Source organism: Myotis myotis, unplaced genomic scaffold (assembly GCF_014108235.1).
Source record: "Myotis myotis isolate mMyoMyo1 unplaced genomic scaffold, mMyoMyo1.p scaffold_m19_p_8, whole genome shotgun sequence".
Classification (NCBI taxonomy): domain Eukaryota; kingdom Metazoa; phylum Chordata; class Mammalia; order Chiroptera; family Vespertilionidae; genus Myotis; species Myotis myotis.
Window position 1 is genome coordinate 50,058,325 of NW_023416390.1, and position 16,072 is coordinate 50,074,396.

The 16,072-nt window shown below is 36.8% G+C and overlaps 1 pseudogene; it reads right to left on the minus strand.

The window, feature by feature from the left end:
• Positions 1-5,145: 5,145 nt before the first annotated feature.
• On the minus strand, positions 5,146-6,008 carry LOC118661555 (annotated as a pseudogene).
• Positions 6,009-16,072: the final 10,064 nt, after the last annotated feature.

Consider the following 16,072-nt stretch of genomic DNA (forward strand, 5'->3'; position numbering starts at 1 on the left):
TCACAAGTCAGTATTCAGAATACTCGATTTTGAGAGATGCATAGGTGTGAGATTTTAGTTTGGAGGAACAAAAATACAGAAAGTAGAATCAAAATGGGTACATGATAGGGCAAATCATATACAGTGGGGCCTTGACTTACGAGTGTCCTGACTAATGAGTTTTTTGAGATACGAGCCGTCTCTCGGCCGATTTTTTGCTTTGAGTTGCAAGCTAAAATTCGGATTATGAGCCAGCTTCAGATACCCCACCGCTAGTTGGCGCAGCAAACGTCACAGTGAACGCCACAACATCAGCCCAGCATCACGTGTCTCATTCGTTCACTTTTTGATTTGACATACAAGTACTTTGAGTTACATGCTCTGTCACGGAATGAATTAAACTCGTAAGTCAAGGCCCCACTGTATTAAAGTAAAATATGTATGTAAGAAAAGATGTGTATATTATGTACAATATGATATATATTAAGTTATTTGTATATTTATAATGTATAGCTTATAGGATTTTATAGTCATGTACATTGATATATATGAGATGAAAAATATATATCAGAATTTATAGCTAAAATATAATTAAACATGTATTTATGCTTGTGTGACTATGAGTATAAATTGTATATAATCTATAACTCAATACGTAACATAAATTTTTTAGTTTTTTAATTTATTCTGAAAAATAAAATTTTCTCCTATGTATCAGAAAACCCCCCAAAATAGAGACATAAGTTCACAGACTGAATTCTCTATCCTTGTATTTATATTGAGGACTGTTAAATATGCTACAAGAGAAAAGAAACTTTCTCTTAGGAAGAAAGCTAATTTCTTTTCTTTTTTAAACATATTTTTATTGATTTCAGAGAGGAAGGGAAATGGAGAGAGAGATAGAAACATCAATGATAAGAGATAATCATTGATCGGCTGTCTCTTGCACGCCCCACACTAGGGATTGAGCCCACAACCCAGGCATATGCCCTGACCAGGAATTGAACCCTGACCTCCTGGTTCATAGATCGATGCTCAACCACTGAGCAACACCGGCTGGGCAAGAAAGCTAATTTATAAACAAGTAAAACTGCACTGTAAATACTACTATATGATGGACCCAAATTTATTTAAAATATTAATATGAGATGACTTTTCCATTTACCCTAGGAATAATAACAATATTCCTGCTGTTTAAAAAGTCTTCAAATACATTTGATTTATAAGATTAAATTCATAAGAAATGTACTTACGATTTTCAGAAGAAAACTTACATCTATATTTATGGTCTATATAGCATAGTAATTTATGGACCAGATAATCGTATTTTATATTCTTTCTCAATTTTTAATTTCTCTTTTTCTCTGACTTTATTTCTTAAGTTTGACAAATATAGGTAGTCTTAAGTTTCCCTCATTCATTCATTTCTTCATTTCTTTATTCCATCATTTATTCATTCAATACTGAGCTTCTACTACAAGCAAGGTACTGGGAAATGAAGGAGGAGGGGACAGGGAACAAAGAGGTAGAGGAACAAGGGAACGAAGTGGAGTGACCAGACTCCCTCATCATCCTGAAGCTTGTAGCAATCCCTTAGTGACCCTCTCTCCCTGTCTCTCTCTCTCTGGGTTAGCTTTCTCTAATCTTACACCTTTGCTTTCTGTGAAGATCGTTCCTAAGATTATCTGCTTGTCAACATTTCTCAAGACCGAAACCACGCCCACTGAATGGCCCCATGCTAGGGCATCATCATCTTTCTTTCTTTTCTCACTATGACCCTCTGCTCTCACTGCACCACAATTCTCCGATACCCAGGTTCCAAATCTGAGATTCTTAAGTGATTTTTCACTCTTTCCTTATATAATGACTAGTTGCCCACACTATATCTATTCTATTCCCACAATATTTCATATTAGTTTTTCTTCCCCCACTTCGAAAACTCTAACTTTAAACCTCTATTTCTCTTGTCTGGGTTATTTGAATACTTTCAAAACTGACTTTCTCACCTCTTAGATCTCCATATTGATCCAGCATGCAACTTTCCAGAAACTTTCCCCAGAATATTACTTTAATCTTTGGGTAAATTTCATTACTTTGCCTCTAAAATCTTCAGTCCCCTAGCTCACAGGAATATGTGATGACTAAAATTAGACAATGAATGCAAAGTGCTTAGTGGAGTGCCTACCACATAGTAAGAATTCCATTATAATAAACTATTTTTATATGTCATTGCCTGCAAAAACTGTGTCAAATTATTCTGCTCTCCACTTAGCTGTTCTTTTTTAATGCCTGTATTGCACAATAATTAAGAGCTTTGCAGCTAGACTGTCTAGATTCAAATCCTATGAATTCCAATTGTTATCCTTGGGTAAATTGCCTAACCTCTTGTGCCTCCATATCCTGGATCTACATAATTGTGGTGATAATATTAGTATCTACTTCAGAGTGTTATTGTAATGATTAATTAATTGATGCATACAAAGCAAGTATAGGACAAACGTTAAATATTAAATTAATGTTAGTATTATTAATAGCTATTCACAGTCTCCCATGATCCTTCGCCAACATACCCATCGAGCCTTGTAGCTCACTCTTCCTGTTTATAATCTCTCTGTTTCGTCCCATCAGAGCCAATATTTATTTCCTGTACACACCCTATTGTGCTTTTCTACTGGTGTGTTTAAGCTCTTAACTTAGGCTGTTTTTGGTCCTGTGCCTTCTAGATGAAAGTTCCCTGAAAATACACCTTTCCCATATTTATATATCTAAAGTGCCTTCCACATAGGAAAATTTAATAAGTATTTGTAGGAAAATATATCACTCGAGTATTTTAGTGTGCCACCTTGTTAGTTTATGGCACTTCTAAACAATTGAATCTTGAATTGATTTATATGTGGTAATAATCAGCTGCAGAGATAAATATATAATCTATCACTTGCCCTATTTTGAACAATGTATTTATCATTTGTTTAAGAATAAATAATAGCATTTTTTCCCCATGAATCAGGTAAAATAATTTACTACTCACAAAACAGCATCAGATTGGGCTAACTTTTGCTTGAACTTTTCTTTTTTGAACTTTTCTTATAGAAGTTTCAATCTTTTTCTTGGTTTATGAGACTCATCCAATCTGCTTTTCAAGATGAGTAAATCAATTTACAAGCAATAGAAGTGGTCTGGGTTTGGTTTAGATTGTGTGTGTGTGTGTGTGTGTGTGTGTGTGTGTGTGTGTGTGTGTGTGCATGTTGCTTTTCTTTCATTTGTTTCAAAGTTATATTTTTATGTAGTTGTTTTAAAAAGTCTGAGTAAGTCCATGCACTGGCCAGAGGAACTGCCTGGGATTCCAGCTGCTCTCCATCTCACTCAGCCACAATCCCCACTGTTTTCTATAGCCAGAAGTTATGGGAACTTCTCCCCCCCAGCACTGAAACCCTGGGCTGGGGCCTGGTGCAGTGCTGGGAACCCTCACTTCTCAGGGGGGACCTCTGCAGCTGAGATATCCTCCTGATTTTTAACAACCACATTTGAGTGTGGGACCAGCCCGTTCCCCTACTGTGTCCTTTCTACCAGTCTCCATGTGACTTCTTCTTTATATCCTCAGGTGTAGGATTTCTGTTCAGCTAGATTTCAGGCAGTTCTGAATGATGGTTGTTCTGTAGTTTAGTTGTAATTTTGATGTGGTTGTGGAAGGATTTGAATACTGCATTTACCTATACAACCATCTTGACCTGAACTTCATTTTGTTCCTCTTAAAAGAACACCAATAATATTAGATTAGGAGCCACCTGATCTTAGCTTCATCACAACTGAAAAGACCGTATTCCTCAATAAGGTTACATTCACCAGCAGCAGAGTTAGGATTTCAGCGTATCTTCCGTAGGGGACACAATTCAATTCATAACACTTGAAGGGGCCCAGAACATGCCACTGTCACATGAATATTATTTTCTTTAGGGATATTTAGTGAATTTATTCAAATGAAGGAAGGCCAAATGATGCAGAACTAAACATATTAGAAATCTATATGCAATAGAAAGTGAATATAAATTATCCAACCATATGTGAATATTTCCAGCTAAGGATATAAATACATATATCTTTTATACATACCTGACATGATGATTCTGGTAAAATAAAGCCAGAGATATTAAAAATCATCTCAAATTTTAAAGATGGTGTGGAATAAGTGTTAACAACATTCTACATGAATAGAAACCCGATTTAATGACATAATTTTAGCATGGCAGAAGCATGGTCAGTTTTAATATTTGAAAATTGGTATCATTCACATTGGCTTTTTAATAATTAAGTTATTTGTATACACAGTATCTCAGTGTGGACAAAAACTTTTAGTGTTGATTACTTGCTGTGATGTCTTAAACTTTCAAAGTCTTTTCAATATACGAAAATAGCTGTAACATTTTGAGTGCTTTCTCATAAAATAAAATCTTAAAAGTAATTATGATTGGTCTTTGTGGTTTCTAGTGATAAGTTTTCTTATTTTTTCACATAGCATAAAGTATATTCTTATGCAGGATTTCATTAAGATCCAGTAGTTTATAAACAATATTACCAAATGCAGTGAAGACAAGCAATCTTCACAGTGCACTTTCACCTCACTGAAGTTGAGCTGCTCCTTTTGAATATTTTCCACTTCAATATAAAACAGATTGTTATGGTTTTGTCAGTGTTTTCATTATGGGGCTTTAAAGAAACAATTTTTATTTCTTCCACAGTTCACAGTTGTTTGGTGAGATTGTTTTTGGAAATCAAATAGTTCTGGAATGTTTTGAATAACCAAATGTTCTTTAGTAGATGAAGTCTTTCAATGCAACTGTAATAATAAGCATCTAAGGATAGCTATATTACCAATATGTCCTGAAACCAAAGAAAGATGGTGTATCTATATCTATATCTATATCTATATCTATATCTATATCTATATCTATATCTACTTATTAATTAATATATTATAAATATTAATATATATATTAATGCTTTCAGAGAGGAATGAAGAGGGAGAGAGAGATAGAAACATCAATGATGAGAGAGAGCATCATTGATTGGCTGCCTCCTGCATGCCCCACACTGGGAACTGAGCCCACAACCCAGGCTTGTGCCCTGATCAGGAATGGAACCGCTACCTCCAGGTTCATAGGTCGAATCTCAACCACTGAGCCACACCCCGGCCAGGTGAAGATGGTTTTCCTGTTCCCTTAATCCACTTAATTGTTTTTTTATGTGAATATTTTCATTATTTATAATTCCCATTTCAGAGAATAGTTCTGACCACCACCTTGTTATGATGCTTGAAGCCAGTTTAAACCACCTATTTTATGTTCTTCCAATTTACTTTTAAGTAGTGACTTTGCTAGGGACAGCAATTCCACACAGCAGCCAAGTTTTCCTACTGTGAACTACTGAGTACAAGAAGACGACCCGCCCGCACTCCAAGGTCTTCTATCCTCACCTACTGAGCTACAAGTTCACTTCTCTTTTTCCAGGAAGCTAAAGCTACATTCAACCTCAGATTCTGCTGAACAAAACTTGTGCCATTGTTTCATGGTCCTGAGAAACTTCAGGAAAGCAAAACAACAAAACAAAACAAAAAGCCCCACTGTATTTTAATGATTGGCTTTCTGTCTGTGAAGAGCCAAAATCACCGAAATTAAGCAAATATGTGTGACTACCATGGTGTTCTTTCTCAGCAGGTGGCCTGCACAAGCCAGTTTATTTACTTGCTATGTCACAGCCCCAACTTCGGGGGGGGGAGGGAGCTATTTCTTTTTATAACAAGGATTTGGAAAAGGATGATGAACTCTTCCTGTGGTAGATCACCTTGCATAGTTTATTGGGGCTTTTCACAGTGTCCAACTGTTCTATTCATGTAAGTAGTCAACTGTTCTGTAGATTTCTTATCCTCCATGTTCTTATTAGTGAAATTAAAGATCTTTTTTTCTAGGAAGATCAATGGAATGACCCTCAATATTATTATAAAAGTTTCATTGTAGGTAGGTTTCAGATGTCATAATCTCTTGAATACCGGCACCTCAGCCCAACCCTGGTACCCAGGGAGTCCCTTGGCTCCTGGGTGAACACCACTCAGGATCATTCAGATGTGACTGTCTTCAATTTATTTTAAAAGAAAAATAAACCAGTGGTGTGTTCAGTTCCTTGTCCCCTGAAGACAAATGTGATGGGTGTGTTTAATTTCATTAACTACAATGCAGCTGACAAGAAAAATGTACAAAATCAGCTTTTGAACACTGGCATTTGAAATCATTATTGCATTAGCTGTCACAGTAGAATCTAAGGACAAAATATTATGGGTGTTTTATGAAACTTTGCAAATGCACCGATAAAATAATTTATAAACATTTGAAACCATGGCTGGGTCCTGGTGACTATTTTCTCTCCTCTAGATAAGACTCCCTATTCTCCCAAGCACATTTACAGTGACCCCAGTGTCAAACCCTCATCTTTCAGGGCGGAGACAGGGGAGGCTGTCTTAAATCTGAAGAGCATGAGTGACTTTTTCATTGTGGCCTGACCCTGCTCTTGAAGTGTGATGCTTGATGCAATGACTGATTAATCTGTCCCCAGAGGCTGGTACCACATGGAGCCCTGAGAGCTCCCAGCCTCTCCTTCAGGTCCCCGGTGGGAGGAGGGCTTCATAAACACGCAGGGCCACCCTTGCTCTGCTCGCCTGCAAACCCCGGCTCAGGAAGCCAGGGCACGAGAGACCTGGAACATGCTTTCTGAAACTCAGTGAAGATTCTGCACCATCACCCTGGCTAGGAGAGTCACCAGACAGCCGCTGCTCTCAGTGCATAACCATGGCCAGGAGGGTGTGAGCCTTCGGTCTGCACCCTGTCTGACCATCTGTCTGGGTTGTGAGATGCGCTGTGAGGAGACCTGGGTTGTGCTGCTGGAGCCCCTGCAGAGTGGCGGCTGCTGGCTCTCCCCCAGCCTGGAGGTGGAGAGGGAGCCCTGTGGCCTGAACCCGTGGAGATGACTGAAGGCAAGTCCAGGTAGCTGCACATGGAGGCTGTGGCGAAAGGCACGCTCCCAGGCCTCAACTAGGCCTCCCTGATAGCGAGCTGTGGGGGAGGTGGCCCTTCACAGCAGCAGGGGCACAGCAGCAGAGATGGGGGCCAGCTGTGGGCTCCAGTGCCTGCCCTGCCTGGCCCGGGGCAGCCAGCTGTAGGGACCTGCAGGAGCTCACAGAAATATTATTTTAAACAAGGCACATCATAGATCCCTTTCCAGGGAATCTAATATTCTAATTCTCTCTAAGATGAGAAATCAGACCCACACCCAAACATTGTCTCTGTTTCAATTCTATTTAGCTTTCCTATCAATTTTAACCACATTTTTATTGCTGTTGCTGTTATTATTGGGTTGACAGAGTTCCTCATATATTTTTAATATTAACCCCTGATCCAATATATGGTTTGCAAAGATTTTTTTTCCTATTCTGTAGGCCATAAACAACATTTCTCCAAAGAGAACATCAAAATGTCCAACAGACACATGAAAAGATGCTCAACATCATGAATCCTCAGGGAAATTCGAATGAAAACCACAATGAGATGCACCTCACACTTGTTAAAATGACTATCATCAGGAACACTAGAGACAACCAGATGATGGAGAGCATGTGGTGAAAACACTCATGCATTGTTAATGGGAATGTAAATTGGTCCAACCACTATGGGAAACAATATGGAATTTCCTCACAAAAGTAAAAAGATTTATCATACCATCCAACAATCCAAGTTCTGAGTAGACACCCAAAGGAAATGAAAACAGGATTTTGACAAGATATATGAACTCTCATGTTTATCACAGCATTATTTACAACAGTCAAGATATGAAAATCACCCAAATGCCTATCAATGGGGGAATGAGTAAAGAAGATGTGGTACATACACAGAACGGAATAGTATTTAGCCATGATAAAGGAAGATATCCTCACATTTGCCACAACATGGATGAACCCTGAGCACATTATGTTATGTGAGATAAATAAGAGAGAAAGACAAGTACTGTATGATATCACTTATATGGGGAATCTAAACAAGTTAAAGCTATAAAAACAGAGATCTGTAAAATGTTAGCAGAGGATAGGGTGTGTGTGTGATAATAGTGATGGGACTTAAGAGTACAAACTTGTAACGACTAGTAAATAAGCCATAGAGACTTACTGCACAGTAAATGAACAAAGACAACAACATTGTACTATAATTATGTAAGGTAACTGATGTCATTACATTAGCAGTCATATTACAATTGAGCTATTCATGTGGTAGTATGGAAAGAAGGAGCAAATAAATACAGGTAGTTCTTCCAGTACAAAAGAATCAAGGTAACTGTCTTTGGACAGGTAAGATTTTAGTGTTGAGAAAAAGCCATGAGAAACATAGGGGCACCTGCTTTTCTATTTCGAGGCATTTTTTACCACCATAGCTTTCATAATCAGCTACATAAAGAGTCACAAAGAAAGTACAGCCATTCCAAAAAGAAAGCTTTTTACAATTATTTTTTATTGAATTTACTGTTATTGGAGTGATATTGGTTAATAAAATTAGAGAGGTTTCAGGTGTACAATTCTATAATACATCATCTGTATATTGTAGCATGTTCACCACCCCAAGTGAAGTCTCCTTCCATCACCATAAAAAGAAAGCTTTTTAATTGTGGACCTTTCCATTGTTAAAGCTTCTTATTATGGAAGGTGTTATTCCTAAGTTTAAACTGAGTTAAGCCAGATAAAATAGCACCAGGCAGCAGTCACAACCAGGATGAACAAACAAGAAAGGTGAAGTTATAAGATATCAAAAGAAGGTCCACAGAGCTGATGCCAAGAGCTAGAGCCTGTGAGCTGTGATTGGTACCTCTGATGGGACCCTGCAGGTCTGGCTGAAGAAAGTTGGAGGCTAGGACAACCGTGGTAGCAGGAACTATGTGGGCAATGACAGTACAACTGAAAAGAAGGTATGTTCCTCCATCCTCTCTCCTTCCAATATCCCTCCAATTCTCCTGTGTCCTAACCCAACAGAAAAGCAGTCAACAAGGGAGTGTGAAAAATGTAGTTTGAAAATCTCAGCCCTAGCATCACAGACCAGATTATAGATGAGTAGAATTGGAGCTGAGAAAGAATAGGTAAATTACTATTACATACATCAACCTACATAAGGAGAGCTGGCTTTCTTCACAGTGTATGTGTCAAGTACAGAGAAGAAAATATGAAAACCAAGTCCTCCTGCTTAGACCATATGTGGTTCTAGCTCCTGCACACTTCTCTCTGGTTGCTGGATCAGTAAAGCAGTATATAATCTAACAGTTTAAGGTCTAAGTGAAATGATATGCATGTCATGTAACAATTTCAACCACTTAAGTAAACTGACCATTATCACATTGTCAGTAAGAAGTGGAGTCAAGATTTAGCCAAGGCAATTTGATTCTGAAAGACAGGTTCTAGCTGACAGGAATTTGGGTTTTTCAGACTCTGAGCACATTGGTAAATTCTATTATCCTTCCCTCTTCATGTCATAATCCAATAGTATAAATTGTCTACATCATACAAACAGACCGTCAAATGCACATAGATATTTTTATGTCTTTGTGCCAGAAACACACATTTTTTATTCATTAAATTGAAAGAATAAATTCACCATACTCTGGTTATATTGATAGAAAAGTGTTTATCTAACAATTTCAACCATGGCAGGTATGCCATAATCAATGAGAAGCAATCAGAAAGCATAACCAAAGGCAGTCCAGCTTTTAGAATGTCAATAGGTCCCTTCTACAGGGCTAGTCAATGTTGATTTTTCAAACTACACAGTACATTGATAACTCAGTATTTTTAAAATGACAGGATATTTTTTATTTCCTAAGAAACCATTTGTAAACACTGAGTATTCTTTATGTATCATTAAAAACACAATTCAATGTTGACACAAGACTTTAAAATTATAGTGGGTAAAAATATTTTCAAAATCGGCCCTTACCATATAATATTAATGGTTAAGACAAAAGTTGACATTTCCATCATTTAGCAAACTTGACACAAGTAGACTTTCAGTAAATACTGGCAAACAAATAGGTAAGTAAATTTGACAACCGTTTTAACTGTTCCATAGTCTCCTAAATAATTTTCATAAATATCTGGAAATTGCTACAGTCTGAAAAGATTAAAACTCACGACCATCTTTTTTACATTTATAAGAGATGTTGAGGCAGTTTAGTCAAGAGTTTGAGAAGAAACACTCCATCTCTGATGTTTGGATCTACAGAAAAAAAATGAGTAACAGAAAACTTGCAGTTCATCTGCGTAACCACTACTCACTCTCCTACTTTCTTAACAGGAATTTTAGAAAATAGAATCAATTGTTAGACTTGATGAGAATAAAACACACACACATGTGGCAACTGGAAGCAATGCAGGAGGTCAGAAAGTATTTAGTATTCCTAACAATCAAAGCTTGTAATAAAACCCAGATTTTTAGAGTTGAGACAGAGGTTCATTTTCTTCAACTCTGTCATTTATAGATTAGGTTGAGGCTTGACATGAATAGTTCACATTGATGAAATCATTTTATAGAGGAAAAACAAGCAATAATTGCAGTTTTTCACTACTAGTCTTATAGTAATGTTTTTAAGTCAATCTTTGATTTACCACTGTATTAGTAAGGACTTATCAGAGAAACATAATCAATGGTAAATAGAGATAAAACACAGATACATAGGTGTCGATAAGAGGAGCTTTATATAAGGAATTGGCTCACCTGAGTATAGAGACGGAGAAGTCCCACATTGCCATCTGCAAACTGGAAGGCCAGGGGTATAACTCAGTCTGAGACTGAGGACCTGAGAACTTGGGGCACGAGTTCAAGTTCAAAGGCCTAAAAATCGAGGGCCAATGTCTCTGATGTGATGTTAGAAAATATACATATGGATTTCAATACTACTGTTCAGTCAGAAGGCCAGAGGAGCCGGAGTACCCATACCTAAGGCAAAAGGAGATGAAATGTCTCAGCTCAAGCCGAGAGCAGATGTGTTCTCCCTTTACCTTTCTGTTCTCTCAAGCCCTCAGCAGAAAGGATGGCGGCACCCACACTGATGAAAGCAATCTTCTTTACTCAGTCCACCGATTCAAATGCCCATCTCTTCCTGAGACACCCTCCCAAACACATCCAGGAATAATGTTTCTATCTGGGCATCCCTCAGCCCAGTCAAGTTGACACATAAAATTAAACATCACAACCACCAAACCCTCCATATTTATAATATACAAATAACCAGACCGTCCTTCCCACCTATCCTAGAACGTTCTCTCAAAACATAGTCATTAAGATGGCCAAGTCAGAATGTGAATTGCTCAAATGTTCCAGAAAAAAATGTGAATGAAAGAAAACAAAGCAAAGTAGCTATGCAAAGTAGCTTTAAGTGTAGTTTCCTGTACTCTCTCCTCCAAGATAAATTTAAATAGTCGTCATTAAAAAATATTTGTGTGAGAGGATCATTCACTCACTTTACAGAAAATTAACTATGGCATAAAATAATTGGGCACACTCATGCTCCAAACTGAGTTCTAAGAATTGTGGGGACATAGAAAGAAAGGGTACTTAAAATAGAGAAGTCATCAAAAGATCAGGCTAGCTTTCTGGAGAAGAATCATGATGTATTTCTTTTCCCATCAGATTCACTGAGGAGAGAGCCTGTCAGAATCTTCAGGGGGGATTATAAAGAAGCGCTAGCTAGTCTGCTTTGAAAAAGCTCTCTAAGTGAATCTGATATGCCCAAATGGGACAGCAGCCACATTGGGATGGAATACCATTTCTTTCTTTCAGACAGATATCCAGACTCTGCATTGCATCAAACTACATGAAGTCCTGTAAACACGGGAGCTAAAGTTGCAGATACCACATTCGACCCTATACTTCATTAACTTGCTTAAATGTCTTTTAACTACTACACACACACACACACACACCTCAGAAATGATAAGCAAATCTCATTTAGAGAAGTTATTCATTTCTAACCTTTAAATTCCTTCTATAGTAGTTTAAGAATATTTCATTTTTTCTAGTTGAGGAAGAGAATGCCATCTTCCTAAAATGCAGGTGTCCCCCAAAAATGTATACACACTTTGAATAATTGTTCATGCCAAAGGGTTAAATCTGAAAAGGAAGAAACATCAATTGAGCTACAAAAAATGTATTATGGATACATTCTGGGGGGACACCGTATATATTTTCAAAAGTTGCTTACTGCACTTATACCAGTAATTATTGAAATACATATGTATATTTTTCTAACATCACATCAGAGACATAAAGCCATACACGTTTCTTTAAATGTGACAGCCCAGCCCCCAAACTATCCTGATAGTTGTATTACAAATTATAGCATTTGTATTGTCTGAAGCTAGTAAATTACTCATAGTAATAGTCTCTTGTGGTATGAAAGCTTACCAAGGAACCCTGCCTTTGGTTTTTAAATTCGTGTTATATGCTTTATTACATTTACTAAAAAGAAAGAGAGAAAAAAAAAGACAAAATAGAACACAAAACCATCCTGCCCCACTGCAGCTCACCCAGGGTTAATTAGAATGTTCTCCCTGGGCCCTCTGAGGCGTCAGGTGGTGACAAACGGAATGCATTCCAAGCAGCAAACAGCACATATTAATAAGCCCTCTGCAAAGGGTTCAGTTTTAGATGAAGCCAACCCTAATCAGGCGTTTGCTGCCAATCATCCACGGATAAATGTAATTAACATGGCAACCTGCTTGACAGACCTAGTCATTGTGTTTACAACCTAAAAGAAAATGAAACATAAAATGAAAACATTTGTGTCTCAGAGCCAGGCTTGTAGTCATTCATTTTATTCTCCGCCATTGTGGGGTTTTTTAGTTTTGTTTGTTTTGTTTTGATTTTTGCAGATTATTTTCCACAGGATGTTGTCAGACGCAGCCTCTCCACTTGCTTTATGGATATGCAGAGAAAAAGAATTTTAAACCAAGGAGTCATTTCAGTAATGATGGACAATTAAAAATATACTATAAATATGTATTGGTATTATTGGAATCAGAATACTAAAGAGAACACCTAAAAGGAAGTAAAATCCCTAGTGACTCAAAGTTCCTAAAGATAATTATCCATTATTTTGCAAAATCTATTTAAACTAGTATTTCTGAAAGGAAACATTTAGTCTTATAAGAACTGTTTCTTAGACACTGCTATGTAGGAGGCACATCGACTACTTTTAAAACACAGAAGATGCCATTTGAATTCTGGGATCAAGAATAACTTTAAACATTAATGGGGACATTTTGTATCATTAATTATTTAATGGATACATTTGTGCCAAATATCTTCTTTAACTTCCTTTACATTTTGAAAATAGAACTACTTTATCAAGACAAAGTCTCACCTGAATAATAAAATGTTGAACTCTACAGGCACCTAACGCTTCATTACTGCCTGAGACGCTGTTCTGCAGGAAGTGGGCAAATACAGAAGAACGGCAGGAAACTCCCTCAGGTGGAATAGAGAACTGGAGAGGGTGGTTGCACACTGCTGTCCAAGCAGCGGAAGACACACTGCAAGTGACCTAGGAAGAGCAGGGAGCCTGAGTACAAATGGTTCAGGAAGCAAAACCTCAGCAGAGACCGAGGCAGCTGAGTGAGGAACATCAAGGGGTTACAGACACAGAGGAGAGTTGGGGATTCTTTGGTGGTATTTTTTACTTTTCATCTCTGTGTGTGTGTAAATAAATATACATTTTCTTTTTTATAGTGAGAAAGAAACAGAAAACATCCCTGAAAACATCCCTCTGAAAGAGGGACATCCCCCAAGGGGTCCCGGACTGCGAGAGGGCACAGGCCAGGCTGAGCGGCCCCCCACACCCCCACCCCAAGTGCATGAATGTCATGCACTGGGCCTCTAGTTATGAATAATGGAAATAAATTGAGCTTGTGAAATGCTATTCATTAATTATTATATTGAAAGGCAATAACTAATATAAATCATATAAGAGGTTTTTACAATGCAAAACATGGGTGTATATTAAAGGATGTTTTAGATTTTAATCACTTCATAAACAGTCAATGCTACTACACATTATTAGTCAATAATAGTTAACATGATTTAGTTAATAATGTTAATTGATAACATTAATCAATATTAATACAAAGGCATTTTCCTTCTACTAAGTGTATTTTTTTAATAATGTATAGGTTGTATACTGTTTTCTCTGTATATAAGTAGATAAGAGTTAACACAATAAACTACATGTAAGGCAAGATATTCTGAAAAAAAAGGAACCGGTTACACCAATGGATTCTCATTGTAACCAGGTAGAAAGAGCACTCAGTATTGGATTCTAAAATATGAACTAGATAAATGTTTTAAAGAGATAGGTTAACTTTTCAGAATTATTCCCTCATTTTCTAAGACATTAATTATGTAGATCACTATCAAATTATAATGACACTAATAATGCATCCTAATATCTTATAATAATGCTAAGAGAGTGGACAAATATTATACAATAATTCCATGTGATATATAATGCTGGACAATCATGTACAATGTACATTCTAGAAGGAAGACACTAAAAAGACATGCAGATACTGGCAATTTGAATATGCCAAAGAGAAGCCATGAAGTGCTTCCTTTAAGTGAAAAGCTATGTATGTATGTATGTATGCATGTATAGGAAAAAACAGATTACATAGGGTTCAGTACTATCTTTGGTTTCAGGCATCCACTGTGGATAAGGGGAGACTAACAAGCATTAATATTTGGTAATTATTGTATTTGTGTATGTTATGCCTGCTGTTTAAAAGGTTTTAGATACTCAATGGGACTATAACCTTAGTAGTTCAATAAATTTAATGTATTAGATTCTACCTAGGCTTGAATGCTTAAGAAAATTATTTTCAAAGTTTTATGAAATAAAGATACACTAAGTATTAAGCTAAATACAGATTATGTAGTAGCACAGATTCATCAATGTACAGTACCTCATACATAGAAGAAAATATTAACAAATGCTACCAATGTATATCTCTACAACTAACTTGATGTTTTTCAAATTATAAAAGAAATGTGTACATTAATTTAAATGAAAAAACTCAGCATTAGGTAGTGTAAGAGATCCTTATCTCATCCCAACCCACCCACAGAATCCTATTTGCCGGGTAACTCCTATTAGCATCTGGGTATATGCACTTTCACAAGTTCTCATTGCTCATCCGAACACACACCCAAATACACACTCCCACACAGTTGTCTGTTTCAGAATCGACTCACACCATATACTATGTAACTTTATCTGTAATCTGACTTTCCATGTTTCATTTTAAATAGCTATTTCCATGTACCAGCAGATAGATATCAAACACTCATTTAAAACGTAAGTTTTTCTTATTATGTGCATACATGCACACACACAAATGTTTATATAAATAAAATGCTACCATCATGGCACTCAATTTTTACAGAAATTAAGCACTTGTCTTGTTGGTCTTTCTGATGTGGCCATCAGTGACCCAAGGCAAACAGACAATCAGGCATGACATTCTAAGGGCTTAGTTAGAGATTACTTTCCAGAAGCCCAAGGCAAAAACCAGAATTCTTTTTTGGGAAATTCTTTCTGAGTGATAAAAGAATAAATTCTCAGTTATTACTCAGAACTCCTGTTGACAAAGCTCTTAAGAAAAGATAATTTCAGAACTCTCAATGATTTGCCTATCAGAGATAAATCTGTTTATTTGTATGATTACGAATTCAAATTTGCAAATAAAACAATTAAGGAAAAATACTTTCTTAGTTTTTCAAGACATAAAGGATTTTTATGTCAATGTAAAATGGCATTATTGCATAATCTGATGCCCATCATTCCACTCAGAGATGTCAAAGGAAGAAGACATTCTGACAAAGAGGCTGAGGGGTTACTGTGTAAAGAACTAAAAAACAAAACAAACAAAAACTGGGAATGGCAGTAATTTTCACAAATAATGTTATTTATAATAGTTCATGTTTTGAAAGTAAGTACAAATTTTTTAAAAATCTTTTCTAGA